Source organism: Pelodiscus sinensis, unplaced genomic scaffold, assembly GCF_049634645.1.
Source record: "Pelodiscus sinensis isolate JC-2024 unplaced genomic scaffold, ASM4963464v1 ctg44, whole genome shotgun sequence".
In the NCBI taxonomy this organism is placed as follows: Eukaryota; Metazoa; Chordata; order Testudines; family Trionychidae; genus Pelodiscus; species Pelodiscus sinensis.
The window spans coordinates 378,724-391,711 of record NW_027465914.1 but is presented as its reverse complement, the minus strand read 5'-3'; the positions used below and the strand labels follow the sequence as shown (position 1 = coordinate 391,711).

The following is a 12,988-nucleotide window of genomic DNA, read 5'->3' as shown; positions in this document are numbered from 1 at the left end:
TCTAGGGTAGGAGTTAGGCCCCTACAGAACTTTCAGGCTTTGGGCCTCTGTGGCTGATTCTGACTATTCCGTATTTGCCAGAGTCTGTCATTTATTTTTGCATTATTATTAATGGTATTGCGGTCATGCCTACAGCCCCAGCCTTAGCCCCCACTGTACTAAGCACTGTATAAACACAGAATCAAAAGGATGCTCATGACCCAAATAACATACTGTCTTTATTTTAGACGAACAGATTTATTTGGACATATGTTTTCGTGGGCAAAAACACACATCTGATGAAGTGGGTCTTTGCCCACGAAAGTGTATGCCCAAATAAATGTTAGTTTGTGAGGTGCCACAAGATTCCTTGTTGTTTCTGCAGATACAGACTAACATAGTTACCCCTCTGAATCTTTATTTTGTAATTTATTTTTAATTACATTGGTGAAATTCCTAACGTGACTCTATAAAGACTAAGAAAATGCTTGCAACTTTTAAAATATGCCAGTTACTTGCTGTTTGATGCACAAAGCTATTTTTAAAAAATTCCAGTATGTAATAGGTACTTTCCAGGCAGAAAAGAAAGAATCATCCCTGCTCCAAACAGCTAACAGTCTAAGCTTAGGTTATTGGACAAATAGACATTGAATTATAGGTTCTTTACCATTCCTGCCAATCCTTTTTTGTGTGGCTATTCTTTCTGCTTCCAAATCAAATTTAATACAACAAAAATTGCTTTCCAGAAAAAAAAAATCTTATATAACGCTGGTATGGGTCGGTCACCATGAAATAAAGAGATTAGATGTCTATGTAGATCAGGGTCTTGCCTTGATCTGGCCCCAAGACTCAGGGTTCCCATCTTCCTTTTTTTTTTTTTTTTTTTTTTGCTTCTCTCTTGTGTGTAGTTCCCAGCTGGCTTTTCTGTGGGTCAATGGCCCCAACCCAACTGTAGATGATCAAGGAAGTACAAAATGAAATAGATAAAATATTAGGTCTAGGTATAACGTAGGTAACATTTTCAGGAATGTACATCCTGTTGTGGTTTATTGCTTAATTTGATTATTGCAAAAAGATACTGCTGTATTTAGGCATTTTGTTTTATAGACAAAACTCACTTGCACTGCCATACCTCCATTAACAACAAATGACTGCAAATACGATAAGAAGATTGTGAATCCATAGGGTGAAAGACATTCTGCCCTATTGCTTAATTAGTGAGGGCTCAAGTGTTTCTCCAGTGTCATAGTAACAGGAGTGGTCTCAGAGAAGATTTTGGGGCCTTATTGCAATAGAATGTGCAGAAAGAGGATTTAGGGGAGGCTAGAGGATTTAGGGGAGAAGGTGGCCTCCTTACTAGCCCCCAAACTAGGCAAAGGACAAGCACACTGGCCCATATTCTCAAGATATTTAGGCACCTAATTCCCATTGAAATCCAAGGGGAGTTTGGCACTTAAATATCTTACACAAGCAGGGATAGTGTCTCCAAGCCTTCTTGAGGGAAGGTGACTACTAAACACCTTTCTAGAAGATGAGGCATGTAATGTAGTAAATAATGATGGTGAGAGACCAGCATTGCACAACATCTTGGCTGCATCTAGACTGGAAAGTTTTTCCACAAAACCATGTGCTTTTATGCAAAAACTTGCCAGCTGTCTACACTGGCCGCTTGATTTTGCGCAAAAGCACTGACGTCCTACAGTCCGAAATCAGTGCTTCTTGCACAAATGCTTTGATGTTCCCATTTGGGCAAAAGCCCTTTTCCGGAAATGTTTTTGCGCAAAAGGGCCAGTGTAGACAGCTAAAAACTGTTTTGAGCAATAAAGCCCCGATGGTAAAAATGGCGATCGGGGCTTTCTTGCACAAATCCGCATCTAGATTGGTATGGATGCTTTTCCTCAAAAAGTGCTTTTGTGGAAAAGCGTCCGTGCCAATCTAGACGCTCTTTTCCACAAATGCTTTTAACGGAAAAACTTTTCCGTTAAAAGCATTTGCGGAAAATCATGCCAGTCTAGACGTAGCCCTTCAGCAAAGGATTCAAATCAGTCTTGAGCTTAATTTAGTTAGAGCACAATGACACTCTCTGGTTCTGCTGGCAAAACAGACTATAAAGTTGACACCCTGTTACTTGTCACCTACAGAATCGAACAACAGTAGAACCTCAGAGTTACGGGCACAGTCTGGGAATGGAGATTATAACTGAAATATTCGTACTACTGAACAAAACAATATGGTTGTTCTTTCAAAAATGTACAACTGAGCACAGACAAGTATAACTTTGAAAATTTACTAGACAGAAGAAAAATGCTGCTTTTAATCATCTTAATGCACATGAACAAGCACAGAAACAATTTCCTTACCTTCTCATTTTCTTTAATTTCCCCCCTTTATTGTTTTAGTCCTAAACATTTTTCATGGTACTAGACTGTATTTTTTTGGGGGGGGGTGGTTTTTTGGGTGTTTTTTTTGTCCCTTCTGCTGCCTGATTGAACAGTTTCAGTTCCAAATGAGGTCTGGGGTTTGACTGGTAAGTTTGTAATTCTGGTGTTTGTAACTCTGAGGTTCTACTGTATTTCTAATTGTTAGATAGCTAGAAATGGGCATATCTGCTGAAAGAATGTGAGTTTGAGAAGACAGCTGTCCTTTCCCTCCCTGAGAATCCTTTGGTGTACAGTGAAAGTCAGTGTTAAGTTAATTTTTTTTCCCCAACATTACTATGAGGTGGTTTACACTAGAATATTAGACCAGTTTAACTACTTCAGACAGAGGTGTGAAGAATCCACACTTCTGAGTGGAGTGAGGTGACAGAACTAGCTACTGCCTCATGGGAGGGCGGATCACCTACTTTGGCACGGTAATCCCTTTGGTTGGCATAAGTAGTATCTACACTTACCTGCTACAACGGGTCTCCTGCAGTGGTGCCACTATAGTTTAAATGTAGACAAACGATTTAAAAGTGCCTCCACACTCATCTGTTCTGTCAATCTGTCCAGTCAAAGCAATATTCACTTCCTTACTTCCCAAAATACATTTTTACCATCTTTAACACCAGGTACCACTGCAAAACCAATGCAGATATGGGAGAGTCTAATGTGGCTGCCCTGGCTCATCCACTTCTAATGGAGCAGTTAATTAAGTTTCCTGTGCATGTGCTTAGCTTTTCCTTCCCAGCTCCAATAAAGACAATGAGCTTCTGTGGGTGTAACTGAACACACATATTGAAAACAATGGTATTGAATAAGTGTAGCAGAGTTATCATCAGACCTGCAAAGTCTTTATTACTGGAGACAATGAGCAAACTAGAAAGAACATAACCTGAGTTCCTATTCCAGGATAGAATTTGTATGGATGGCAATTAGGAAACAATATATGTACTCATAATTGGCATAAAACCGACATGAAAAACTTTTATTATTAACAACAGCATCCCAGTAATGCCTAGAGACCCCAGATAAGATCAGAGACTCATTCAAATAGGAATTGTGCAAGTATGGAAACTACACCTCGCCTGAGGAACTTTCAATCTAAATAGATCAGCGGAAGTGAGGGAGAAAAGAAGCAATCTGATCCCTATTTTACAAATGAGGAACTGAGGCAGAGTCATTTAAGTAACTTAGTCTAGGTCACACAGGAACTTTGTAGCAAACCCAGGCATCAAACCCGGAAGGCCAGGAACAATGATTTAACCACATGCTCAGACTTCTTAGGTAGATTCACCATACTGAAAAAATGACCCCTCCCACGTCATTTATTTTAAACATAGATTTTGTTCAGTTCCATAAAATCTATGTGGGTTCTTGAAAGTCATGAGCTTCCAAAGGCTACTTCTACACTGTTCGTTTTTTGCAGAAAAGGAAATGCAAGTGAAGTGCTCATTAGCAAATCTTGCACTCTCATTTGCACATTCTCTTCCGATCCTTTTTGTGGAAGAGGTTTTTGAAAAAAAAACAAAAAACCCCACAGTGAATAGGAATAAGGGTTCTTGCGCAAAAGGTTTTTTTTTTTTCCAAAAAATGTCCCCATTTACACTGCATTTTTTCCATAAAAACCTCTTCCGCATATGCAAATGAGAGCGTAAGATTTGCTAATGCACACTTCATTTGCATTTCCACTTCTGCAAAAAACGAATAGTGTAGACGTAGCCAAAAGGAAGCTTAAAAACCTGTTAAAAAGGGAAGAATCCTACGCACTGGGGTTATAATAGTGGAGATGTTTGCAACAAAGGGAGACAGTTTACATAGAAGCTGAAGTTAACCTATGGAATTCACTCTTGCAAGAAATAAGTCTGATCACAGACTTCTCCCCACTTGCAGCAAGAAATGCAAACTCATTTATTTGACTGAGCTGCTTGTGACAGATGCAATAATCACAAACAACAAAAAACCCATAAGCCAACTAAACATTTTCTCCTAAAAAAAAGAAAGAAACATTTTGCATACCGTGATAAGGATTAGAAAAACAAACAGAGTAATGAATAAGTGGCACCCAGTGTGAAGTTAATGCATGGGAAATCTTGTGGGGGTTGCCTCTGCTGAAATAAACTTGGTTAAGAATAGTTAGAGAGCACAAAAGCAAAAGTGAGTAAAAAAATTAACAGAATAAGTTCTTCATTTCAGCCTATGGAGGAAGTTCTGAAAATGAAGTAGTGCAGCTTCATTTGGCACCTAGTGTGTATAAGACCTGCTCCAAAGCTTACTGAAGACAATGGAAGTTTTTCTGTTTACTTCAGTGAACTTTGGAGCAGGCCTATAAAATGGATGAGCCTCATTTCAGGAAAGATCATAAGCATTCAATGAGTCTACTCTACCATTACTTAATTGTACGGGGTCCTAACTTACCACTTACCAGGCCCAAATATGGAAGGAAGACCAAACTGAAGGACACAAAAATATTATTCATGTAGAACACTTAAAATGTTGTGAGATTACTGTAATCAGCTCTACATCTAATCTCCCTCTTATGACTCTGCATTTGTAATCTTCGTCATCTCCAGCAATAAAAGTGGAAGGACAGAAAATTTGCCATTTGATGGGTATAAAGGCGAGATTGGAAGGTGAATGACAATTTGGCTCCATGTAAAACTTCCAGCAGGCTCAGAATGTAGGAGCAGACTCTGAATATAATCTTCATAAATGGTCAATTTTTCATAAATAAAAATGTGAACTGTAGCTTTTCCTGGTGAATTTTATAAATGCAGATATGAAAAATATATTTGTCAGACTGAATACTCAGACAGCATAGCAAAAAGGATTGAATGTCTTAGCTATCAAAAGTCTTGTAATAACAGATGTACAGTATAATAAAGTTCACAAGTGGGCTAACAGAAACGTTTCTCATGATTTCATGACTTTTTATGGTAATTCTTTCTTCTGAGCATCAGCCAATACACTCGAGTCACTCTTGAACTCTTCATTAAGGACAGGGTCAAGTGTTGCCTAAAATACATGTATTCAGAACTTGTCTCAGTTCTCTCATCCAACACAATGACCAGTGAATATTCAACAGTGAATCACTAGATTCTACTTCACTTTTTCACATAACTGAAGAAGATTAAAAACACTGAATGACAAAATATAGAATGTATTGTATCAGAAATTATACATAGTTCCTAGTTCAATGGGGAAATGCTGATAGGCACTTTTGCCTACAGCACTAAAATTCCCTGCTCAGTCAGTGGGACTATTCAACAAGCATTGTTTCTCATAGAATGATTACTTACCAGCATAAAGACCCTAGGTATGAAGCTTTAGATGGCAAGGTCATGAGCTTTTTTAATATAGTATTAAGATGCTTCATTGTGTGGAAAATAAATATTACAAAATAAATATCACAGAACAGCTTTTAGTCTAACATGCTATCGCTTTCAATAACTTTCATCTCCGAGGTTGAAATTTCCCAATTTGGGGCCAGACTTTCTACTGCCCTAGGTTTCCATTAAGTACAGCAGAGTGAGGGGTGCTAGTGAGCTGGTTGTGGCTCCCTGATTCTCTGGTTCAGCTTTGGCCCTTGCCCCTGTAAGAGAATCCTAGATGCTGCTCTAATTAGTGTGGGCTAGTCATGGGCTTCATTGACCTTGGAATTTTTCTGATTTGTATGAGGAACAAGATCATTTCCCTGAATGACATTTCCTCAGAATGACAGAGCACAAAGTGGCTTACATCTGTCTTTTAAGTATCACCCATTTTCAGCTGTGCCAAAGCACAGCTCAGCCACAGGCATCTTTGTATTAGCTTCAGTCAGAATACAATGGGGCCCTAGGGGCCCTCTTCTGCAGTTAAATACACGCTTAACTTTATGCATGTGAGTAGTTCCATGGTGAAATACAACAGATACCTCTTACGCAGTCACAGTGCCGGATACTGCTGGGAGGAGGGCTATTTCTCCTTGTGCTGCAGCTTAGCTCCATTGTCACTAAGCTGTGCACCCAAAATGCAACAGTACGCTGATATTCGGCTGAAGTACCCTATGAAATAAATTCATCCATTGCTTGCTGTAGCATTCCATGGAGCGCAAATGAGGCCTGCTGCTCACTGAAATCCACCATAACTGAGTATGGCTCCTTACTCTTCCGTAGAAGCATCTGGGATTTTTTTCCACATAGGATAATTCTAGCTCCTTTATTTTATACTAAATAATCCTTTTTAAAGACTGATTCATCAGAGCTCATCAGATTTGAGGTCAAAAAACTTTAAGGGACTCCATAATCTTTCCACATATAGAAGTGGCCAGATTCAGAGCTTAGTTAAATCTGGACAAACCTTACTAGCATCACTAAATTTCCTCTGGATTTTCAGAATTTGTACTAGAATGCTTAAATAGAAACTTTCACACGGGCAGGTATTACAAAGCATGTAGTTTTCAGTGATTTCGCTCGCACGGCACTTACACTTATGTAGTCACGTCCTCTGCAGTCAATCAACACATGTAGACTAAATATCAAGCCAGAAGTGTGTTGCAATGTGCATTAATGGCACCAAGGTAATGTTGGAAAGCTGAGATTGGTCAGCAAGCAAATGTGTTGCCTGAGGTTAAGAAAACTAACATCCCTCTGCCCCTGTGGTTTTTGCACCTGAATCATATGAAAGGGAGATAAAGAGAGTTGACTGCCTGTTCTGTCAGTGTGACATCAGCTGTGCTGTCATCAAAAAGTTAATGTTTCTTCATTTACATTTTGGAATAAAGACACCTTAAAAGCATTACAGCAAATAACAAAACCACAGAGGAAGCCTAAAAATGACTCATGAAACCTGTTACCACACACACACACCAGTCCAGGCCTATATAAGCTTTATAGCTGTGACCATCAGACACAGAAGACCTCAGATTTTCCTTTTTCAGCAGTGACCATCTGATAACACCATGAAATACATCCTTCTCTGCATTGCACCGTTCTTGCCTGGAATTCTTGGTCTCCCAGGTTCGCTTAAACCAGAGCCATGGAACTCCAACAACCAGAAGCGTATAGAGGTATGTCATGAATGGGCTATCTGTCAGGCTGTTCAACTAACCCGCAAATATACTGCTTTTCCATTGTAAGTCTACATCTTAATAATTATATTTCTTTCCAGAGAGCAGGTGACATTGTATTTTATTTCAGTGGTATGTAGTTGTTACAAGTCAGTTGACAAAAAATAGAAGGTATAAAGTAAAATTTTGAAAGCCCCCTATGTGAAATTGCAAAAGTGAATTAGGACCAGGTATTAAAGATATAAAATTACCCAAAGATGAGAGAGAGAGCGAGAGAGAGAGAGAGATCATGGCTATTTTTAGTAAAAGTCAGGAAAAGCTTCCATCAATTTTTCTTTTTTGCCCATGTCCTCTCTGTGACTTTTACAAAAATGTCCATGAAAAAATCTTATCCTTAATATTATTTATAAATGACAGGGTGGTATGATTCTCATGACCACTAAGGGTCTTTTATAATACCAGATGGGTAATATAAAGGGACTTTACAATGAATGTAAATTTACACCCATTTTAAGATCCCTTTACACTACCAAAATGGTGTACAAAAGGCACTGGTGTAAATGAGAAGTAGGAGCCTAAGTTCTTAGGCCTGAAAAGGTCCAGGCATAAGCAATTACTCAAATCCAGAACTAACTAACCCTTGCACAACACTCTTTTGTGTATTTCATAAAAGACAGAATAGAGCACTGCAGCATTTTGATATGAAGTAAGATTAAGTACAGAGTTCTCAAAGGAGAAAGGTAGTGACAATTTTAACACAAATCCACATTGTTATTTTAGAATCATAGAATACTACAACTGGAAGGGACCCCGAGAGGTCATTGAGTCCAGTCCCCTGCCCTCACGGCAGGGCCCAGTACCATCTAGACCATCCCTGAGAGATGTCTATCTAACCTGCTCTTAAATATCTCCAGAGATGGAGATTCCACAACCTCCCTAGGCAATTTATTCCAGTGTTTAACCACCCTGACAGTTAGGAAGTTTTCCTAATGTCTAACCTAAACTTTCCTTGCTGCAGTTTAAGCCCATTGTGTCTTCTCCTAGGCTACGTCTACACTGGCCCCTTTTCCGAAAGGGGCATGGTAATTTCAGAGATCGTAATAGGGAAATCCGCGGGGGATTTAAATATCCCCCGCGGCATTTAAATCAAAATGTCTGCCACTTTTTTCCGGCTTTTAGAAAAGCCGGAAAAGAGCGTCTACACTGGCCCCGATCCTCCGGAAAAAGCGCCCTTTTCCGGAGGATCTTATTCCTACTTCGAAGTAGGAATATTTAAATCCCCCGTGGATTTCCCTATTACGATCTCAAAAATTACCATGCCCCTACCGGAAAAGGGGCCAATGTAGACGAGCCCCTAGTGTTCATTTATATTGGAAAAGTGGTCTCATATCTGTCTGAACTGTTTCCCTTTTATGACAGAGTACTGTGATTTTCTAGGGATCTAGTAATTGAAGTATAGTCAAGGATCTGGATCTTATACTTGCCGACAAATTGATTCTTTAAGGTATAAGAGAACACAACTGGAGATGAACCCTGAATCTAAAGTTTCTTTTTATTTTCAGGATTATCTGCACAGGTTCTTTCCATCTATTAATAAAGTAGGTGGTTGGGACTTAGAAGAGAAAATTAAAGAGATGCAGAAATTTTTCCACCTGACTGTAACAGGAAAATTAAATTCACAAACAGAAGAAATGATGGCACGGCCAAGGTGTGGAGTCCCCGATGTATTAGATTACAGCACATTTCCAGGAACTCCAAGATGGAGGAAGAATGTATTGACTTACAGCTTGGTTATATGCCACTTTTGTGCATTTTGTTTTGTTTTAATGCTGGCATATTATTCCATGCCTTAAATGACAATAATTTCTTTTCTTTTGCTGCTGAAAGGATTCTGAATTATACACCTGATCTGCCTCGTTCTATGGTGGTGAAAGCGATCAAAAAGGCATTTCAGGTGTGGAGTGATGTGACTCCACTGAGATTTCAAAACGTTGCCAGGGGAGAAGCGGATATCCTAATTCGTTTTGCACATGGTGGTGAGGCTACTGCTATGTTTTTAAGAATCCATGAATTACATTTATTTAAAGTTGAAGCTATACTTTAAAAGCTTACATGTTTTCATACCCAAAGGCTGAAGAGAGAACAATTATTTTCATTCTGAGTTCATCCGATCTTTATCATGTCCTGCAGTTTTATATTTGTGTATCAGTTTAACTAATCAACCATCACAAAATCCCTTGGAAGTTCAAACTGTAAAATGAGGAAAATAGTGTCAACGTATATGTGATTGTAAAAGTACTCCTCTGCTAAGATCATTATTCCTATATATGAGCAAACAAGGAGTCTTCACACTTGTGAACGGTTTAAACACCTTGGTCATATGCCTCAAAACATTTTTTTTGCCTCATTAGAGACAAACACAAATACAACAGAGCTTCTTTCCACTGTAGTCCAACGCAAGGGGGACTATTTTGGATTACAGTTTTATTTTAGGCTTCTAAGAAGTCTGAAAGGGGGAGAATGTGTGTGTATACGCACACATGCACATACTTTAGTTCCTCTCTCACTACAACTACAGGGCACCCCTCTTTCACAAAAGCCTATGCAACTGAAGCACCGATTAGCATATTGTCATGCTTCATTTGCATAATTCATTAGTGGCCATTTTTGCGCAAGAGTCTTTGTGCAAAAAAGAGCCATCTACACAGCTCCTTTTTGCACAAAAACACACTCTTGCGCAAGAGCTATTCTTTCTGAAAAAATTGAGAAGAATGGCTCTTGTGAAAGAGGGTGTTTTTGCCCAAAAAGGAGCTGTGTAGAGGGCTACTTTTTGTGCAAAAGCCTCTTGTGCAAAAATGTCCCCTGATTAATTATGCAAATGAAGCAGGGAAATATGCTAATCTGCACTTTGTTTGCATAGGCTTTTGTGCTAAAGAGATGCAGTGTAGACATACAAGTGTTAGTCCTCCTCTTAAGTGCTGTTTACACTAGATTTTTATTTTGATAAAGCTATGTCCCTCGGTCGGTCGGCTGTGTGAAAAATCCTGACCCTTGAGAGTCATCTATACTAGCCAGTGTAGACTAGTGCTAGGTCAAGAGGAGACTTCTCCCATTGACCTAGCTACCCCTTCTTGGGGAGGTGATGTACCTCCACCAAGGAGAGAACTCCTATTACTGTGGGCGCTACTTATGCTGAAGTGCTACAGTGGTGCAGCTGTAGCATTCTGAGTGTAGCCAAACCCTTAAAGATTCATTCCCAAACATCCAATAGTACAATAATGTTGTAGGCAGAAGAGGAGAGTCAACCTTTTCCATCCAACCTCCACTCCAGCTGAAGATCCAGACACCTCAGCCACTCTTACGGGAGATTCTAACAGAAGACACATTAAATTAGTTTACCAAATGAGAGGCTCAGTTTTTCAAAGCAGTGGTTCCCTAAAATCATTCACTTGAAGTAGCACAGGTAGTGCAGGTAGCATAATCTATCCTTATTATTGCCCAATGCTCTCAATTCTAGGACCTTGCCTTCAGATGCTTATAACTTTGCAAAACTTAAGCCAGACATTTTCTCACTTGGTTTCAGCCTCAGGCTGAAATTTTGGAAAGTTTCAGAGAAGATGATTCAGCCATTACTGAGAAAATGCCCTCCATAAGACAGAAGTCCATGGGAAAAAATAGTTTGCAATCATGGAATTAAAAACCGTACCATAATGTGCACACACATGGGAGCTGAGTTCATTGAACAGGCAATCTTAAGTGTGACATTTCCTACCTTTTGAATGTTTGACTTTGCAACCTTAACATTATTTTAGTCTCATTTTAATATATTAATATCTACAATGAATAAAAGCAAATTCTAAACTTCAAGATATGTAACTGTGTTTAAAATGAATCATTGTGTTAATTGATGACATATTAATTTCCTTTCCTATGCAGCACACGGCGACCAATCTCCCTTTGATGGAAGGGGAGGAGTACTGGCTCATGCCTTTGCACCAAGCCCAGGGATAGGAGGAGATGCTCATTTTGATGAAGCTGAGAAATGGTCACAAAATCATATAGGTAAAGTATTTCCTGTGCCCGTCGCAACAAATTCAGCATTTTCTTCCTATAACTGTTTGTCCCTCTCTCTTATATATAATGTAACATACTTACCTTTGCCTGCCAGAGCATATATATAAGGTCTGTATTCTGTGGAGCTCAAATCACTTTACAAAAGTGGGAGAGCAATATTATCCTGGTGTTTTTGTAAGTTAGACACAACTTTAAGTGATTGTCAAAAGTGATCTCCATTAACAAAAGGAGAGTCAGGAATAGATTGCAGGTTTCCTGACTTCCCATTCATGGCCTCTGAAAAATTCTTACTAAAACATGGGAGAGCAGATAAACTTAAATTAAACCTATAGGATTTCATCACAATGAAAAGATGTGAATTCTTCTGCTTGTGATTCTCCGTTCCATTGTATGTTAACAATTCTTTTCCTCTTTTTATTATATGAAAACTTTAGGAACAAATTTGTTCCTTGTTGCTGCTCATGAATTTGGCCATTCTTTGGGACTGGGTCATTCAAATGTTCAAGGTGCTCTGACGTACCCTATTTATCGCTACTGGGATCCAAACACCTTCGTCCTTCCAGATGACGACAGACAAGGAATTCAGCGATTATATGGTAATTTCAGTGTCAGATGTTAATTTTGATATAAAAAAATACCAAAAAGGGACAGATTTTGTCATACTTTAAGTACCTTACTCAGACAGCCAAACTGATTTGAATGGTCTACTCTCTGAGCAAGGTACTACTCAGTGAGAGTACCTAAACTTAGATCAAGCCAACATGATATACTTTATCCCTTCCGCCTATTCTTTCTGGAGTCTAAGAGCAAGCTGTCCATATCGCAAAACCACCTAATGGAGTTATAGACCGGGACTGACAAAGGGTCCCCTACACACCAGTGCTTTGCAGAAATCAATGATGGCATGCTGCTAACCTAACTGCCAGTGAGTAGTACCTTGCTCTACCAAAGAGGATATTGAAAGCAGTATGGCTGCTTGCTGAATGTGAGATTGTGCAATGTGGCTGTGTCTAGACTGGCCAGTTTTTCCGCAAAAACAGCTGCTTTTGCGGAAAAACTTGCTAGCTGTCTACACTGGCTGCTTGAATTTCTGCAAGAACACTGACGATCTCATGTAAGATTGTCATTGTTCTTGCGGAAATACTATGCTGCTCCAGTTTGGGCAAAAGCCCTCTTGCGCAAATCATTTGCGCAAGAGGGCCAGTGTAGACAGCACAGTACTGTTTTGCACAAAAAAGCCCTGATGGCTAAAATGGCGATCGGGGCTTTTTTGCGCAAAAGCGCGTCTAGATTGGCACAGATGCTTTTCCGCAAAAAGTGCTTTTGCGGAAAAGCGTCCACGCCAATCTAGATGCTCTTTTCTGAAAATGCTTTTAACAGAAAACTTTTCCATTAAAAGCATTTCCGGAAATCATGCCAGTCTAGACGTAGCCTGTAAGTATGGCAGAATCTGGCCCTCACATCACTG

General features: G+C 39.4%; 1 long non-coding RNA gene across 1 annotated transcript; it reads left to right on the top strand.

Moving 5' to 3' along the window:
* Positions 1-5,199: 5,199 nt before the first annotated feature.
* Positions 5,200-11,490, top strand: LOC142824867 (uncharacterized). The gene is made up of 3 exons (XR_012899412.1): positions 5,200-7,446; positions 9,009-9,482; positions 11,383-11,490. It is a non-coding gene; the product is annotated as an uncharacterized LOC142824867 (long non-coding RNA).
* Positions 11,491-12,988: the final 1,498 nt, after the last annotated feature.